The sequence below is a fragment of the Bos javanicus genome, chromosome 8 (genome assembly GCF_032452875.1).
Source record: "Bos javanicus breed banteng chromosome 8, ARS-OSU_banteng_1.0, whole genome shotgun sequence".
Classification (NCBI taxonomy): Eukaryota; Metazoa; Chordata; class Mammalia; order Artiodactyla; family Bovidae; genus Bos; species Bos javanicus.
The window spans coordinates 105,901,567-105,919,168 of NC_083875.1; the positions used below are offsets into that span (position 1 = coordinate 105,901,567).

At 41.5% G+C, this 17,602-nt stretch overlaps 1 long non-coding RNA gene across 2 annotated transcripts in view; it reads left to right on the plus strand.

Moving 5' to 3' along the window:
• LOC133253215 (uncharacterized) overlaps positions 1–17,602 on the plus strand; it is a 76,841-nt gene that overhangs the window by 34,048 nt on the left and 25,191 nt on the right. Inside the window, exon 3 of one of the 2 annotated variants that reach the window (XR_009738239.1) lies at positions 8,251–8,548. The exons of the other annotated variant lie outside the window; for it this stretch is intronic. This is a non-coding gene — a long non-coding RNA (uncharacterized LOC133253215). Of the gene's footprint in view, positions 1–8,250; positions 8,549–17,602 lie in introns of those variants that run through there. 2 annotated transcript variants of the gene reach the window in all.

Genomic DNA, 17,602 nt, shown 5'->3' on the forward strand with positions numbered 1-17,602 from the left:
TACTCATGCTGATCTCTTTACTTAATCCTCCTTATACCTCTTTTGTTGATAAGAGAACTGAGACTCATTGATGAAAGTGGAGTCCCCATATCCAAGTCTCACTGCAAAAGATTTAAATTGGAAATCTCAAACTAAATGCTCTTCAGGTAGCTGAAAGGAATATAAGCTGGGGGAGGGGGCTGGGGGAGAGGACCCACATTGAAAGAGGAGCAGTTCCCATCAACTGTTGGCAGGCAATGTTGCCAGATACTCCATTTAAAAAAAAAAAAAAAACAAAGAGAAATCTGGATTTTTATATGAACCTCACCACTTTTCAATGTTGGCATCTGAACCAAATTCTTTTAAAACACATTGCAGTCCAAATAAAACAGCCACGGGTCAAATTCAGCCCATGGACCACCAATTTACAAGCTATAATTTAAACTTTAGAATCTTCCAAAATAGTTTGTGTTGCCCTTCCCAGAGGGTAGAGTCTCAGAGCTGGGCAGCCCTTGGGCCCAGTAGATCCAATGGGGTGGCTCCCAGGTTAGCCCACTGGCTAGGAAAAGTAGGACAGAACATAGTGGGCAATTTAATGTCTCACTTGGCAAAAGTGGAAACATGTTGCACTCTGCTCTTGATTTTCCTAAAGTGTACTGGTTTGTGAAATCCAGAAATCTGGAAACAAGTGGCTTAGCACAACCCCCACTTTTTATGGAAGAGAAGACAAAGATTCATGGACATTAATGATATGAGCCCAAACATCAGGTTGAGGAGGACTCTACTCCTATGCAAGACATCTCACTTTGCACAGCTCCCAAAGTGTTCTGGACTCTGTGCCAACAAAACCGTCACCTTCTTACGATCAAGAGTCCCATCCTCCTTACCACATGTTAGTTATCACAAGGGATGTGCATACAGTAGGTGTTTTTCCAGTACTCGTAGCTCAGATGTCTGCCCCATCTTCTCCTGGGAAGTTCTGCTTAAATGTTCACTGTTTTACTGAAAATCCACATCTTCTATAATACAAAAACCTTCTCAAATCCTGTTGGTTAAAGTATTTTCCTTTCCCTGGGTGCCTATGAAATATGACTGCCTCTCTATCATAATCCCCACTTGTGCTAGAGAGATACTTTTGATTTATCCATTTCTGCAGAAAGATTGTGAGCCAGTGGTGGGCAGAGCTCATGTCTTATTCAACTCCACATCCCTCCCACAAAGAAGAGCTCAGCATCTTGTTCATAGAAGGTATTTAACAAGTATCTATTGAAGTGTCTTCCTTTTAATGTCTGAGTGTAGTGCTGGCACATAGCGGGTGCTTAATAAATGTCTTTTGATTGCTGTTCCCTTTTAGAAGTTAACCCAGTGCCCGGAATGTAGTAGGCACTCAAAAAAAAAAAAAAAATTTTTTTTTTTAAATGGATGAATGGAAAAACGCCCTGTTAAGCTAAATACAGAGACCTTTCTTGAGAAAGTCCAGGGAATTTTCAGAAAATACCACCTCAGTCCAAATACCCCTATTGAGAGGTTTAAGGGGAGTTTGGTGCTAGACTGTCTCTCGATTGTTGTTGGAGGCAGGGCGTGGACTAGAGCAAATTTCCTGTGATAGAAATTGAAGAAGGTATTTGCTTGTGGGGCTGTGCAAGTCTGCATGATGTCCTTGTGATGATGGAGTGCGTGCCTGATTTGTCTTGGACTCCCTAGCTCCAGCCTGTCTGAGGGGTGTTATTGCTCCACTATTAATAGTTCAGGCTACTGTGACAAAGTGGATGATGTAAGCAATAGAAATGTGTCTTCTAATAGTTCTGCAAGCTCGACGTCCTAGGCCACAGGGTCAGCAGGTTTGGTGTCTCCCGAGACCTCTCTCCTGGGCTTGTAGGTGCTTGCCTTCTTGCTGGGTCTTCACACCATTGCCCCTTGGTCTGTGCCCTAATCTCCCTTGCTTACAAGAACACGGGTCATACTGAATAAAGCCCACCCATATGACCTCATTTTACCTTAATTACCTCTTTACAGGCCCTATCCCAAATACAGTCACATGCTACAAACTAAGGGATTGGGACTTAAATGTATGAATTTGGAGGGAGACATAATTCAGCCAATAACAGCCCCCCCACCAGACACTATAGCTAACAACTGGTTTGACCTCTTTGAGTTTTTTTTTTTTTTTTTACCTCAGGAAATTGAAAATTGTACCAAAGCCATCAATGATGTCCATTAAAAGGATTTTTATACAATGTAACAGTTCTTGCTCCTGTGAGAGATAACAAAACCCCTTCTTTCTTCCATCCATCTCTGTGCCGTGCCAGCACCTTCTCATACATCTGTCCTCCACCTATAGTATCAGGCAAAGAAAATTTACAACGTGCGAGATGTCTCTGTGTATGATATATGATTTTTTGTGATGTGAACAGGCAGGGAAAGAAGAAAAAGGCCCAGAATCATTTATGTTGCCCATAAAGCACAGTTACAGACAGTACCTAAGTTTAAGTGCCCATAAATTCTTATAAAAAAATGATTTAAATTATAACCACTCCAGAAATAACTTTCACTGAGGGATGACAAAGTGTTTAATTCACCGGTGGAAGTTGCCTGTGGATCCTGGCAGGTTGAAAGGGACAGAACTATTTGCTTGGATCAACTTTAACTAGGGTAGCTGCTAACTATGCTAAAAATATAATATTTAGGTACACGGACAGAGCTGGAAGTACTTTGAAGTTAAAGATTTATATAGTTCTATGTAGCTCAAAATATTTCAGAAATATGCTTCCTTAGGACAGGCATTATCACTTGAGTCGTTCAAGTAGCTCTTGGAATCTCCCCCTGTCTTTCCTTTGGAAGCATTGGAATCTGTGCCTCAGCTCCTGTAGACCTACCACTTTGAGGCAGAAGGACAGATTAGGAGGGCCATCCAGGCAAAAGAATGGCAGAAAGAGAAAGATATTATTTGGGTAAAGAAGATTTCTTCATAATGAAGCTGACCAGGACCTGTCAAAGCATCCACCTTCAGAGTTAAGCCTCATAATGTAAACATCATGAAGACATGCTTTCTGAATGACCAAACCACGCAGCCTCCCTGACTTAGAGCTTTACTGTACTGTTTTCTAAATCTTGGGATCTGTGTTACATTCTGAGCAATATTTCTAAATTTATTTTCTGTTTTATCAATTCGGCTTCAGTTGTGTCTAAACTGCTGTTTGAAACTCTCTTTGGTTTTATACAGTTCGGATTCTCAATTGAGTTTTCAGACTCTAAGTTCTCTTTTGAAAAATTATTTTGCTTTTATAGTGAGATGTGTGTGTGTGTGTGTGTGTGTGTGTGTATTGGGTTGGCAAAAAGTTCATTCCAGTTTTTCCGTAAGATGCTATGGAAAAATCCAAATGAACTATTGGTCAACCCAATATACTTCAGGTCATTGTATTAACAGTATCTCACATACCTGGAGTTGCTTCTGTACATCTACAGTCCTTTGTGGTGGGCTATTTCTACACATGCTTGTTGATATTCCTTGTTTTAATCTCATCCTTTGTGGGGGCTTTGTTTGTGTATCCAGGGGGAGAATTCTAACAGTGGTGCTCAGGGCATAGAATTTAAGCCTAGCCCTGCTCAAGATTTCCAGCAACAATTTAAAGAAAGTTATCAGGTTTCTAAAATGGAGATTGGATTAGAAGAATAGTTAGCACACTGGACTAGAGTCAATGTCCCAAGGAGATCCATTGGGTAAAGTTCAGCAAAATATAGGAAGACAACACAGATCCCATGTTCTGCCTATGAAAAGCTGCCTGCAGTTTACTGAACTTATCAAATGCTTTTCTCCCTTTGGAGTCTGTCACCTACTCTCCTGCCCAAACTTCACCTTTCCCTGGCTAACTGCCTGCTACTAATCCTTCAAGCCTAACTCTCAGCCTTCATCCTTCAGTTCTAAATCTCAATCTCTTCCATCATAACTAAATCTTGGAATTCCCCAAGACTGGAATAAAAGCCCTTTCCTTCTACCAGAGTACAATACTGTCCTATACTTTCCTCCATTATGGTTCATTCATCCTTGCTCTCTCTTCCATCATTCAGTAATTTCACCATTCACTAAAATTCTTAAGGGTAACGATTATATTTTAAGATAATGATTAAAAAATAGCTGCTCTATTGAGCAGTTACCGCATGCCAGAAAGCTAAAATAAGCTTTTCACATATATTTTTATCCTTTACTCCTCACCACAAAGTTATAAATTTAGGCATTTTTATCTCCACATTAAAGATGATGGAAAGGAAGCTCAGAGAGGTCAAGAAACTTTAAGATGATTCAACACCTAAGTGGCAGGTACCGGATCCGAATTAAGATCTGTCTCCCAGGCTTGTATCCTTAACAATGTTCTGTATTATTTTCCCATATCTGTATCCCTATAATCTATAAAGTAGGTATAAAAATGCATATTTAGTGAATAAACCCATGTGATTTCCGGGATACTGAAATAACAGAACTTTCCAAAGGAGAAGGGGAAATGTAATGTTCTGGTGTCATATTCTGCATATGAAACTACCCCCCAACCTCAAAAATTAGCTCATCTATATATCTCATGATATTGTGGCTTAGAAACTTTGTGCTGAGCAGTTTGGTTGAGCAGTGCTTCCACTCCATGGGGCATCACCCAGGGTCACTGGTGGTACTCAGCTGATGGCTCTTCCGGTCTGGAGGACAAATTGATGGAAGAATCTGGAAGGCTGGGCTTAGCTGGGTCCCTCTCTCTCTTCACGAAGTTTCAAGGCATCTCCATGTGGTCTCTCTAATAAAGTAGTTAAACTTCTTACAAGGCGGCTCAGGACTAGGAGACCACGGTAGAATCTGCCAGTCCTCCCGGGGCAAGGCTGAGAACTGCCACAGCATGACTTCCCCACATTCCATTGGTCAGAGCAGTCACAGGCCAGCCTAGATTCCACAAAAAGTGGAAACAGACACCACATCTCAGGGAGGAGTGACAAAGAATTGGTGGCCATCTTTATTTCATTACATACAGTGAATTTAATTATAAAAATAGTACAGTAAAAAAAATTTTTTTTTTGATTTAAGGGTACATAGTGTTCACCTCTGGGCTAGAGCAGGTCCCTTAGTATAGCACCCTATACTATACTAAGTATACTTAGTATACTATACTAAGGTCTGTCTCCCATAGCAGCCTTTTTTATTGACTGCAAGGCTTGTGGGATCTCTCTGGGACTCTCCAATGAAAGCACTGAGTCCTAACCAGTGATGTGGAAGGCGCTCAGTCGTGTCTGACCTTGCAACCCCACAGACTATACAGTCCATGGAACTCTCCAGGCCAGAATACTGGAGTGGGTAGCCTTTCCTTTCTCCAGGAGATCTTTCCAACCCAGGGATCAAACCCAGGTCTTCAGCATTACAGGCAGATTCTCTACCAGCTGAGCCACAAGGAAAGCCCAATGGACTGCCAGGGAATTCCCCTCCTTAATCTTTTGTTTACCCTGTCCTCATCTCAGAGTAATATACATATATTTTAATCGAAATTACTTGACTGAGGTCTGGATCCTGATCTAGACTGTTAGTTCCAGGGGACAGTTTTGTTCTGTATAGCACTGTCACCCAACCATCGACAGACACATGGTGAGCACTCAAGAAATACTTGTTAGATGGATGGGCAGAGGGGAAGAAGGATGTGGAAATGGTTCTTCTACCCACTGGAGAAGGTGATTAGACCTCAATTCTTCTTTTATCAAGAATGATCTTTGAGATTCCTTCTTACCCTATTTTCCTGTAATTCATCCGCTGAGGCATATAAGATGATGGCAAGGAAAGCAGGGGCCAATAAAATGATAAAGCTGCCAGGAAAGCTTGGGAGATCTCAGACTCTTATGAATGAAAATTCTGAATCCAAAACAGAGGCTACTGTGCAGTGTTCTGGGCTCTAACTGGAAACCACCTCTGCTTCTGGGCATAGTGCTTTCAGAAAGATTTAACAAATTGAAAACTCCCCAGAGGTCACTCTACTGGTGAACAAAGGGCTTAGATGTCATAGAGAAGTTGAAGAAACAGGGAATGCTTTTTTCCCAGAGAAGGAGAGACTTCAGGCTCATCATAAATCTATTTAAACATTCGGGTTGTGTCTTTAAGGCAGAAGAAGTAGACTTGTCCTCCTGTGTATCCAGAAGGCAGAACTAGGACCAATGAATGAAAATTACATGAAAAGAAATTCCAGTCCAACTGAAATACATTGCTAACCCCAGAGCTACCTGATAAATGCCATAAAGTTTGCCCTAAAGTGTAGGGGCTTTCCCAATGGTGCTAGTGGTAAAAAATCCACCTACCAATGCAGAAGACTTAAGAAATGCAAGTGTGATCCCTGGGTTGGGAAGATTCCCTGAAGAAGCATATGGCAACCCACTCCAGTATTCTTGCCTGGGAGAATCGCATGGACAGAGGAGTTTGGTGGGCTACAGTGCGTAGGGTCGCAAAGAGTCAGACACGACTGAAGTTGACTTAGCACATGGGAGTTGCCTGATATATGCCATCAAGTTTGCTATAAAGTGTGAGTTTTCTAGTATCAGAAGTATTCAAGAAAATATTCTCAATGCCTAAATATACATCTCAAAAAGAGAGTCAACGCACAAGTAACGATTAGACCCGATGACCTAAACTGCCAAAGAAGAATACTGGGAGGAAGGGGTGGACTTGGGTCCAGAGGCCCAGGGTTCCGGTGTCAGCTGTTATCTCTTTGATGTGGTGTCAGACATGTGACTGTCTCTTCCAGAAAAGGCTAGTGAGAATTAAATAGGATAAGTACATAAGTGCCCAGCATGTCAAATGGGGCACAGAACACTTCTAACAAATGGCAGTATTTTTTTATTATTTCTATACTATTACGTCATGAGGGGAAGAAGACAACAAATATTTTGTGAACATCTGCCTTTTAAAAAAATACATATATGATACCCTTTATACAGATATATTTTCTTTTTCATGATGTTATGGTGGGCTGCAGTCCATGGGGTCACTAAGAGTCAGACACGACTATACGACTTCACTTTCACTTTTCACTTTCATGCACTGGAGAAGGAAATGGTGGCCCACTCCAGTGTTCTTGCCTGGAGAATCCCAGGGACGGGGGAGCCTGGTGGGCTGCCATCTATGGGGTGGCACAGAGTCGGACATGACTGAAGTGACTTAGCAGCAGCAGCAGCATGATATAATTAGTTGCTAAAACTTCCTTCCTACAAATGAGGAGACGATTCACTCAAAGTCACACATCTGAGTGAAGTTCAGACCCAGTTATTCTTACCCCAAAGCCTCATCTTTTAAAATGTATCTCATGTAGCCTTTCTGCAAGTATGTACTCTTATCCTAATGATGTCATTTTTGTTAAGTATTATGCATAAAGGGGCTTCCCAGGCGATTCAGTAGTAAAGAATTCACCTGCCAATTTGGTAGACCCAGGTTCCGTCCCTGGGTTGGGAAGATCCCTGGAAGAGAAAACAGCAACCCACTCCAGTATTCTTGCCAGGATAATCCTATGGACAGAAGAGCCTGGCAGGTTATAGTGTGTGGAGTTGAAAAGAGTGAGATATGACTGAGTAAGCATGCATGTGCATTATGCAAAAAAAAAAAAAAATTACATTTTTTCCTCCACTAAGCCAAAACTTTTGGAGGCTAGGAATTATAGTCATGTACTGTTTGTACTCTATATTTCTACCTCAATTCTTGGCACATAAAGGATCTCAGTTTTTCTCATGCACTGTAATTTTGCTGCAAATTTATTTCTGGAGAAGATTATTTCTTAATGTATTTATTTGGGACTGTTGGAAGCTCAACACTGAATGCATACAATCCATGGCCATTAATATGTGAATATTTCTTTTGGATGATCTGACCGGACAAATGGACCTCCCTCCAAGTTCTTCTGCCTGTGCTTCCAACTCAAGACTTTTGAAATTGCAGGTGATTTGAGGGCCACACGCTTGTCTGTTGATAATTCCATGGCATTTTGTAAGTTATTTAATAGCTCAAAACCTCTGTTATCTTATTTGCAAATTATATATAACAAGTCCTCTCTTGCAACAATTTTGCAGACCTTCTATGAGGTAATATAGCAGAGGCAAAAGTATGTGTTCAGAAAAATGTTTCATTTTCTGTCTGGAAACACAGTAGCCTTCCCAGACCCTTTATAGCCAAGTGAGGGTGTTAGTGCTGAAATATAGTCCAAAGAATGGAGCAGTTGTGAAACCCAGATATAGAGCTTAGAACCTTCTCGTCACGTGTTGCAGGCTGGATGTAAAGAAAAATCCCACGGGAAACTGAGGTCCTGGAGGAGAGCTGAGATGAAAGGTACCATCAAAGACAGGAATGCTGCTCCAGCCACACTGGGACTGTGACGCACACAGTATGAAAGTGCTTTTCTAGGGATTATTTGTTACAGCAACTGGTACCACTTGCCCTGACTTACACAACTAGTAAACGCACCAGGCATGGACTGTACACATAATAGCACTCCATAATAAGCATCAGTTGTTTGCGTCTTATTTTCCTCCCCGTTTATTTAACAGTATGCCTAAGTAAGGCATACTTCCCTGATGGCTCAGCCAGTAAAGAATCCACCTGCAGTGCAGGAGCCACAGGAGACTTGGGTTCAATCCCTGGGTCAGGAAGATCCCCCAGGAGAAGGAACTGGCAACCCATTCCAGTATTGTTGCCTGGGAAAGCCAATGGACAGAGGATCCTGGCAGGCTAGAGTCCACAGGGTTGCAAAGAGTCAGACATGGCTGAGCACACGCGCACAAGGACATTTTCAAATATTAATTTCATTATGATTTATAAAGTTCTCATCTATGTACAAAAATACACATTTGTTTTGAATTTTGCAACTCTCGACAACTGGCAGGTAATTACTGCCTTATTTTACAGTTAATGATTCCGAAAAAATAGGAATATTCTTCTCATGAGAATTGTCTGCGAGCCTCATTGCTGAGTAAGTACTTCATTTAAAGTCTCATTCTTGCTAATGCACATTGCTAATACTATTTAAACATTTCAGATGAGGACACTGATACTCAGAGCAGGACCCACATTTGCACAGCATAGTGATAAAGTTAGAAGTTTAACCTGAGCCATTGTGTCTTCAGAATCTATGCCCTTTGAACATTCAGTCTAGCTAATCCAAGGTCTACAACAAGCCTACCAGCAGAGCTTATAAGAGATTACAGAAGTGTTGGCTCCTAACCCATTTCCTCTTTCATGACCCCATGCCGTCTTCCTGTGCAAAGAGTCTACCTAGTCATGAGTAGTTGCCATTGTTGTTGTTCAGTCACTAAGTTGTGTCTGACTCTTTGTGACCTCATGGAGTGCAGCACACCAGGCTTCCTTGTCCTTCACTATCTCCTAGAGTTTGCTGAGACTCATGTCCATTGAGTCGATGATACCATCCAGCTGTCTCATCCTCTGTCATCCCCATCTCTTGCCCTCAATCTTTCCCAGCATCAAGGTCTTTCCCAGTGAGTCAGTGCTTCAGCTTCATCAGCCCTTCCAATGAATATACAGGGTTGATTTCCTTTAGGATTGACTGGTTTGATCTCCTTGCAGTCCAAGGGATTCTCAAGAGTCTTCTCCAGGACCACAATTTGAAAACATCAATTCTTCATCTCTCAACCTTCTTCATGGTCCAAATTTCACATCCGTACGTGACTGATGGAAAAACCATAGCTTTGTGGTTACCATAGCCATCTGAAAGATAGGAATCTTTTCCAGCTGCATCTCTTCTCAGTGAAAACATTCATAGCAGTGGTTGAGTGAATCACTCAGATTTCAAATATTTAGAATTAACTGCGATGACCCCTTTATAAAATCAAATCAACCAAAAGAAATATGCTTTTTACATTCCAATAAATAAATATATCTTCCACAAAGAAAAATATGGGTGCCATTTGCCATTGAGTAATATGGCAACAGACGGAACTCAGCGTGAGACACAGAAATCCATGGGTGTTTCCTGGTGGAGATGCTGTTTGCCAAAGAAAAAAAGAAAGAAAACTGAATTGTGAGGCTGCTTTATAGCAATAAAAATAAACAATGTTATTCAAACATAATTAATCTTCCCCAAAATATTCTTCCTTCCTTGGTGTTTTTATCCTCACCAGTGTCTGGGGACTCTCTACCTAGGTTTGAGTCACCAAACACCTGTTTTGATTTTTTTTTAACATTTTGTGTTTAGGATCAGGTGTGTCATCACCCACTGAGAGCTTAGTCATCCTTTCTTGGGGTCACATCAGTGCCTCCGCCCATGCCCAGGTTTAGCATTTCAGTCTCAATTACCTCTGCATCCTTCTGTCCACCTTTGATTGCAGCTCTTCCAGTTGCCAACCGATCCCTGTATACGCCCTGTACTATCCCATCTTTTTATCAGTGTCAGTCTTCCCTCCCTTCTGGTTTTCTCCCCTTCAGAGCATCCTTAGAAAGTTTCTCCATCTTTCCACATTGCCCATTCTTTCTAAAACAAAAATGAAAACTTTTATTTATTTGTGTGTGTGTGTGTGTGTGTGTGTTTTAAATAACCTTTACCTGCAGTACTGCTGTAGATGTTCATTTAGCTTAAGTCTCCAATTCCATTTGATGTTAACATGAGAAAAAAAATAAGGTTTTTTTTAAGATTTGCTGAGAGACAAATGGCAAGAATGCAGGAAACCCATGTGTTGTTGCACTTGAACTGTGCCTGGCATTACGCCATATACTGTACAGATCTTACCTTATTGAAGGCTCATGACGGCCCTGGGAAGGAGACTAGCATGTTCCTATTTAACAGTTAAGGAGCACAAGGAGTTTAAGGAACTTCCCCAAAATTACCCAGCCATGAAATAAGTGGTAGTGGGTAGGATTTAGACACAAAGGAGTCTTGACCCAAATTCAAGGACACAATTATATTCAACTTTTTTTTTTTTACTCAGTAAACCAAGAACATAAAGATCAATAGGATCATTAAAGAAGAGAGAAACATGCATCTTTAACTCTCTAAATCTCAGAAGGAACCACATTAGCTATCCTTAGTTTCAATGGAGACGTAGATTCTAATCAGTGTCGGCACAATCCATCAGTCCTTGCTTGACAAGCCAAGCTTCTTTGTCTCTCTCAATTTGAACCCCAAAAAATGCAAAGGTGGGCTAATTTGACGCCCCCATAGGAAACCCGACCGATTGCCCCTTCTGTCTATCACTTTGGAGTCGAAAAAGATTAAATCTCAAATAAATTCTCAATAGTCAAGAAGGAAAAGGAGGCGGAGGGGGAGAAAGAGAAAGATGAGAAGAAAAATTGAAAATGACTGCTCATGTCCTACAAAACACTTTTTAATTCTGTTTTTTGTTCCCTGAAATGCTTCACCTGTCAGGAATGTGGCAGTATCCTCCTCTGGGAAGGAAGTAGGGATATTTCTGAAGAAAGGAATATTTCATATACTGATTAGGTGTATTTGCTAAGGGGAGAACTCATCACCACTTACACTTTACCAGAGGGGTTGAGCTGAGGCTGAGCAGGCATTGGCATCCAGCCGCCATCTTGCAGGGAGTACAGAGGACACGGGAACAGGTTCTTCTGTGCCATGAGTGCACAGCAAACAAATCCAGGCTATGTTACACTCCTCAAAGGCCATAGGTTTTCCAACAGATGAAATGGAAGGAAAATCAAAAGGTAGAAGGTGAACCTATAGATTAAATTCTCATCAGTGTTAAAAAAAAAAATTAGTGAGCAGGGCTAAACTATAATCTCTAAGGATACACACTTGGGAGACAAAATTATAAAGAAACAGAAGGAAGTTACTAGAAGGAAGTCAAGTTATTTTCTAGAAGAGAAAGTGAAGGTTGATCTGGTCAAAACACAGAGTAGGGCTTCTGACGCAGTAGGTAAAGTTGACGTTCTTGACTTGGGTAGCAAGTGCAAAGGTGTTGCTTTATAATGAGTAAGCCATACATTTGTTCTCTGTGGTTTTCCTGTATCTGCATTAATAGTTTTCAATTCAAAGAGTAAAATACCTAATTAAGTAAGTCCCTGAGGCTCTAACTAGAAAATTGAATATTCATCTTAACCAAGTATTGAATTCAATAATGGGGAGATTTCCTCAATCTATAGAACATTAACAGAAATAAACAAAGCAAGAAAACATTTCCTCTCATGAAATTTGGAGTCGTGCATGCCTGGATTCAAAGCACTCATTAGATCTTTGATTTTGGTTACCTTTTCACCCTTTTCCTCTCTCAGACCCGTCGTTTCCTCATATTAAAATGATGGTAGCTATATCGTTTGCAAAGACTTTTTATCAGGATTAAATATGATTACATGTAAAATTAAGTTTAAAAAATGCCTAAAGTAGTACCCCCCATGCAGGAAAGCCTCAAATGGCACCTCTGTTTATTGACGGTAGTTTTAAAATATTGATCTTTTGACTATGAGATGGTTCAGACAGGATGTAAGTTATACATTAGAGATAGAGAGCAGATTGAAATAGTTCAGCTCAGGAAGCAGGTGATGGTCAAGTGGGCTGGTACAGATGCACAGGACAAGCAATAGAAACCCCAAATAGTTATCATCAAATGAGAGACAGCCACAGTATGAGAAAGCCTTGCCCAGTAAAAATGATACAGACCTTGTAGAATAAAACCTAATTTTCTCTTCTGAAGTAGATGTTGTCATTTTTATCTGGGGATGCAGAGGGTGAAGGGAGTCTTAAAAGTGCTACAAGAGGCTGCTTAGCAAGGTGTCGAGTTTGATGCTCCTGGAGTTCATGAACTAGTCAACTTCTCACCAGGTCTGATGTCCCGAGTCTTTCAAACTCTGATAGAGATAGATGTTACAGATATGTCAGTTCTTATTCAGTTCAATTCAGTTGCTCAGTTGTGTCTGACTCTTTGCAACCCCATGAACGGCAGCACACCAGGCCTTCCTGTCCATCACCAACTCCCGGAGTCCACCCAAACCCATGTCCATTGAGTCTGTGATGCCATCCAACTATCTCATCCTCTGTTGTCCCCTTCTCCTCTTGCCCTCAATCTTTCCCAGCATCAGGGTCTTTTCAAATGATTCAGCCCTTCGCATCAGGTGGCCAAAGTATTGGAGTTTCAGCTTCAATACCAGTCCTTCCAATGAACACCCAGGACTGATCTCCTTGCAGTCCAAGGGACTCTCAAGAGTCTTCTCCAACACCACAGTTCAAAAGCATCAGTTCTTCGGTGCTCAGCTTTCTTTATAGTTCTTATTCAGTATTCACTAAATGCCTGATATTGTGCTATATGTTAAATATGCATTATCTATCTTTCACACACATAGACACAACTTAAGAATCAGATAACATGGTCCCATTTTAGATATGAAAAAACAAAAAACAAAAAAAACTGAGGCTCAAGAAGTTTAGACTACTTGTCCAAAATCTTAGAACTGGTGAACAGAGACTTGAAACCAGATGTTCATGATGATAATTTCTATTCTAGTTTATACTGCTTAATTTTAAATCTCCAAAAATACATACATAAATACCTATATATAATAAAATGTATTCAACATTGAAATATGTTTAACATTATATATATATATATATATATATATATATATATATTATCCCAAGGCCACCCAACAGCTAGCTAACCAGATAACGGAAACAAAGCTTTGACCCAGGCAGTCTGATTGAAGAGACCTAACCTATATTCACACTACTGTGATGCCTCGAAATAGAACACCCTCTCTTTCCTTGGGAAATCAGAAAAGCCTAACTCCAAACTAGAACAGAGATGACTAAGTAGTGAAAAGAATATCCGGGAGTTCGGCAACCTCAGCTCTTATTCTGGTTGAGAAACTAAATTTTTGCGTAACTGGGGCAAATCATTCATTCTATTCCAAGTCATCCTTTCTTGACTCTCAGTGTTGTCAGAGATTTTTCAAAATGTTAGGAGAATTCTAGGGAACTCCTGAGCATCTGTAGGGTCTCTAAAGGGGTAGGGGTGGAACCCGTTAGATCATTCCAGGAGAGAAAAGAAGAGGAACTAGAATATCACTTAGTGGGGCCCCCCTCCCAATGCTTTGTATCACATTTCACATATATTATCTCTTTTCAGCTTTTCACCAGCTCAATGAGGTAGGTATCACTGCCCCATTCTGTAGATTAGATAAGCAAGATTTATGGAAACAGAATGAAAGGGTTGGAGATTCAACTCTTGATGACTCTAAAGTCAACTGTTGACACCGCCCCCACCCCGCCCACCACCACACACACAAACATACTCTGGAAGAGCATAATTTCTTTCCAAAGCCTCAGAGGTAGAACAGTCCCAGGTGATGAAAAGCTGAGGCCTGACGCTGCATCAGGGTGATCCAGGCCTTAGATTAACAGAACAATTCCTGGGTCCCACCACAGACCAACCTACTTAGGGTAGCCTGGGTTGTATACCAGTGATGTGTGCTTTAATGAGCTTTTTGGATGATACCCCTGGAGAAGGGGAAGGATACCGACTCCAGCATTCTGGCCTGGAGAATTCCGTGGACTGTATAGTCCATGGGGTCACAAAGAGTTGGACACGACTAAGAGACTCTCACTTCACTTGGATGATGCTTATGAATACTGATCTTGCCAGAGCACTTTGGGAAAGGAATAGTGAATGGAGAATGGGTAGCCTGATGCTGTGAGCACAAAAGTATCTGAGATGAATGACTGGGACCATGGAGTAAGGTAGGATGGGAACATACGCCTAAGCATGTGTCTGTGTGTATAATCAAGTGAGGGGATAGGAGTGTGTGTAATATATGCCTCATGAACAGAATAGAACCTTTCTATTCAAAAGCTCATCTACCATTATTCTCCATCCCTCTATTCTGCTTTATTCCTCTCCCTAGTCCTTACCTTATTTTACATTACTTGTACTACTTCCTGATGTATTTACTTTTTGTCTCTCCTCTGTAGAATGTAAACTGCATGAGGGATGTGGCTTTTGTTCATTGCTCTGCATTATCTAAACAGGGCTTGGTGCATTGTAGAATCTCAATAAATGCTTTCTGAGTGAGTGAATAATAGATGGCCTTCCAAGGAAGCTTGAGGCAGTAAGTTGGGAAAATCATCTGGAGCTGGCCAGAAGAGAAGGATTAGATAGGCTTCCAGCCAGATCAGTAGAAGCAAGAGGATTCCAGTGGAAGCAGCTCAGTGAAATAACGGGAATTTCCCAAGATGGAAATAGGGTAGGTAGAGTATCCCAGGGTTTATTCATTATAAAGTCCTTTAAACAGACACCCTCTCAGAACAAATGTTCCATAGAACATACTTTAAGAAATGCTGACCTAGACCAGCAGAGAGAAGAGGGCTTTAATGATCCAGACAAATATAGGCTTTGCTCTAGTAAAGGCAAGAGTTTACTAGAGTACTGAAGTGGGTTGCCATTCCCTTCTCCAGGGGATCTTCCCAACCCGGGGATCAAACCCAGGTCTCCCACATTGCAGGCAAATGCTTTACCCTCTGAGCCACCAGGGAAGCCCCTAGTAACAACCAGCTTCTAATAAAGGTTTACCTATTGCTTATTCATCATAGTTGGCAGGGAAATTTAACTAATTGTTGTCACTCAGGGATCCAGATTTGTAGAGTAGCTACCATCTTTAATGTTGTTGGTCTCTGCATTAAAGGGGGGAAAAAGACCGCTGGTTGGTTTCAAGTTCATCCATTAAATTCCCTGGCATGGAAGAGACATATATTACTTAATGGTTACAATTCATTGGTCAGGACTAGTCTCATGTTCCAGGTGATGACAAGAAGCCTGGAAGTGTAATCCTTCTATGTGCTCAGAAGGTTTCCCGTACAATACGATCAGAATGCTTTAGTGAGCAGCAGTAACATCAATCTCAAGGGAAAAGTTTGGAGGAATTTCTCTACCTATTGACCACGAGCAAGAATCTTGGACAAAGGGATAATGAGAGAGATGGAGTGAAGGATTTCCAAGTGCAGTTCAAGAAGCAGATTTCCTTGGGCTCTGATGTTGAAACACTCTTTTCAGACTTTTCTTTTAAATTTCCTTCTTCTGGGAAAGGATGACAGGGATTACTGGAAATTCTGGGTGGATCTGAGTTTGGCTTTGATATTCTAATTTTTCACCATTTCTCCTCCTCCTCACCTAAGGTCACATCTTTTTTTGGGGAGTGGGGGGGTGGGGAAGTTGATTCACCATGTCCTGAGACCTCACCTGTGACACTCTGAGTACTGGGTGGGTTGAGACCCCTTCTATTTCATGACCTGTTTCCAGCTGATGATCAACTTTTCCTTTTTCTCATGGCTTAAGGAGGTTAGACAGGAATCATCCCATTTGACCTTTGTGGCTTTCACTCCTGGTGTTCTCTTGCTCAGACTTTGATGCATGCCTTCCAGGAGCCCCACCCCTGACTAGAGGATGGCCTGTCCTGCTGTCTTCCTCCAAGACAACCATCCTGAGCAACCCCTAGACCTAGTTTTTATTTTTCACTATTCTTAGGATAACATGGCATAGTGTTATATACATAGAATGTGGAGTCAGATGTACTGAGTAAAATTCTGGATCTACCACCTCTATCCCTGTGATCTTGGGTGAGTTACTTCTCCCCTCATCAATCTTCCTTTCTTCATCTGTAAATGGGGTCGATGACATCATATACCAGTTGTGACATGTGACAATCTTTGGAAAAGATGGTGGTACCTGAAGATCAGTTCCTAGACCTGTTGACTATTACTGCATACCACACAACATAAAAACTTAGTGTCTGAAAATAAAAACAACATGTCATTGCCCCCACTGGGCAACTTATCTGTAGATGCACTGGGAATTTGCGATCTGGCTAGACTTGGAGAACCTTGGTGAGCTCACACATGTGTTTATAGTCTGCAGTTGGGTTCACTGGGGTTGACTAGTCTAGGATTATCACTTATCATTTATCAGTTGGCCAACTGCTGACTTGGACCACAGGGGAGACATGAACGTATATCTTTCATCATCTATTTTGCTCTTGTTCTGCCCTTGTCCTCTCGGCAGCCAACAAAGAGCCAAGACCAAAAGCAGAAATGTGTAAAACCTGTCTGACGTAAGTTCAAAACTGGCACAAAGTCTCTTCTCCAACAAAGCATGTCCCAAGACTGTCCCAAATTCAAGGGTTGGCAAGGTAGTCTCCACTTGCCTCCTGATGGGGGAAGCTATCAGGAAGCATCACAAAAGTTGTTGGTACAGGAATGCATGGAATATCAGAGCCATTTTTGCAGGCAGTCTACCCAGCTCCATCATGCTTATTCCCCTCTAAAGTATTTCTTGTTCTGCGCTAGTTCTGGGCTTACTGATTGTGAGCTTCTTAAAGTCAGGCATGACATATTATGCATCTCTATGTTCCACATTTCCTGAGCATCAAATGAGCGCTACAACCATTATCACTGAGGACATCCCTGGTGGCTCAGAAGTAAAGAGCCTGGCTGCCAATTCAGGAGACACAAGTTCCATCCCTCGGTTGGAGAGATCCACTGGAGAAGGAACTGGCAACCCACTCCAGTATTCTTGCCTGGAAAATTTCATGGACAGAGGAGCCTAGGAGGCTATAGGCCATGGAGTCATGAGAGACAGACGTGACTTAGGGACTGAACATGCATGCATG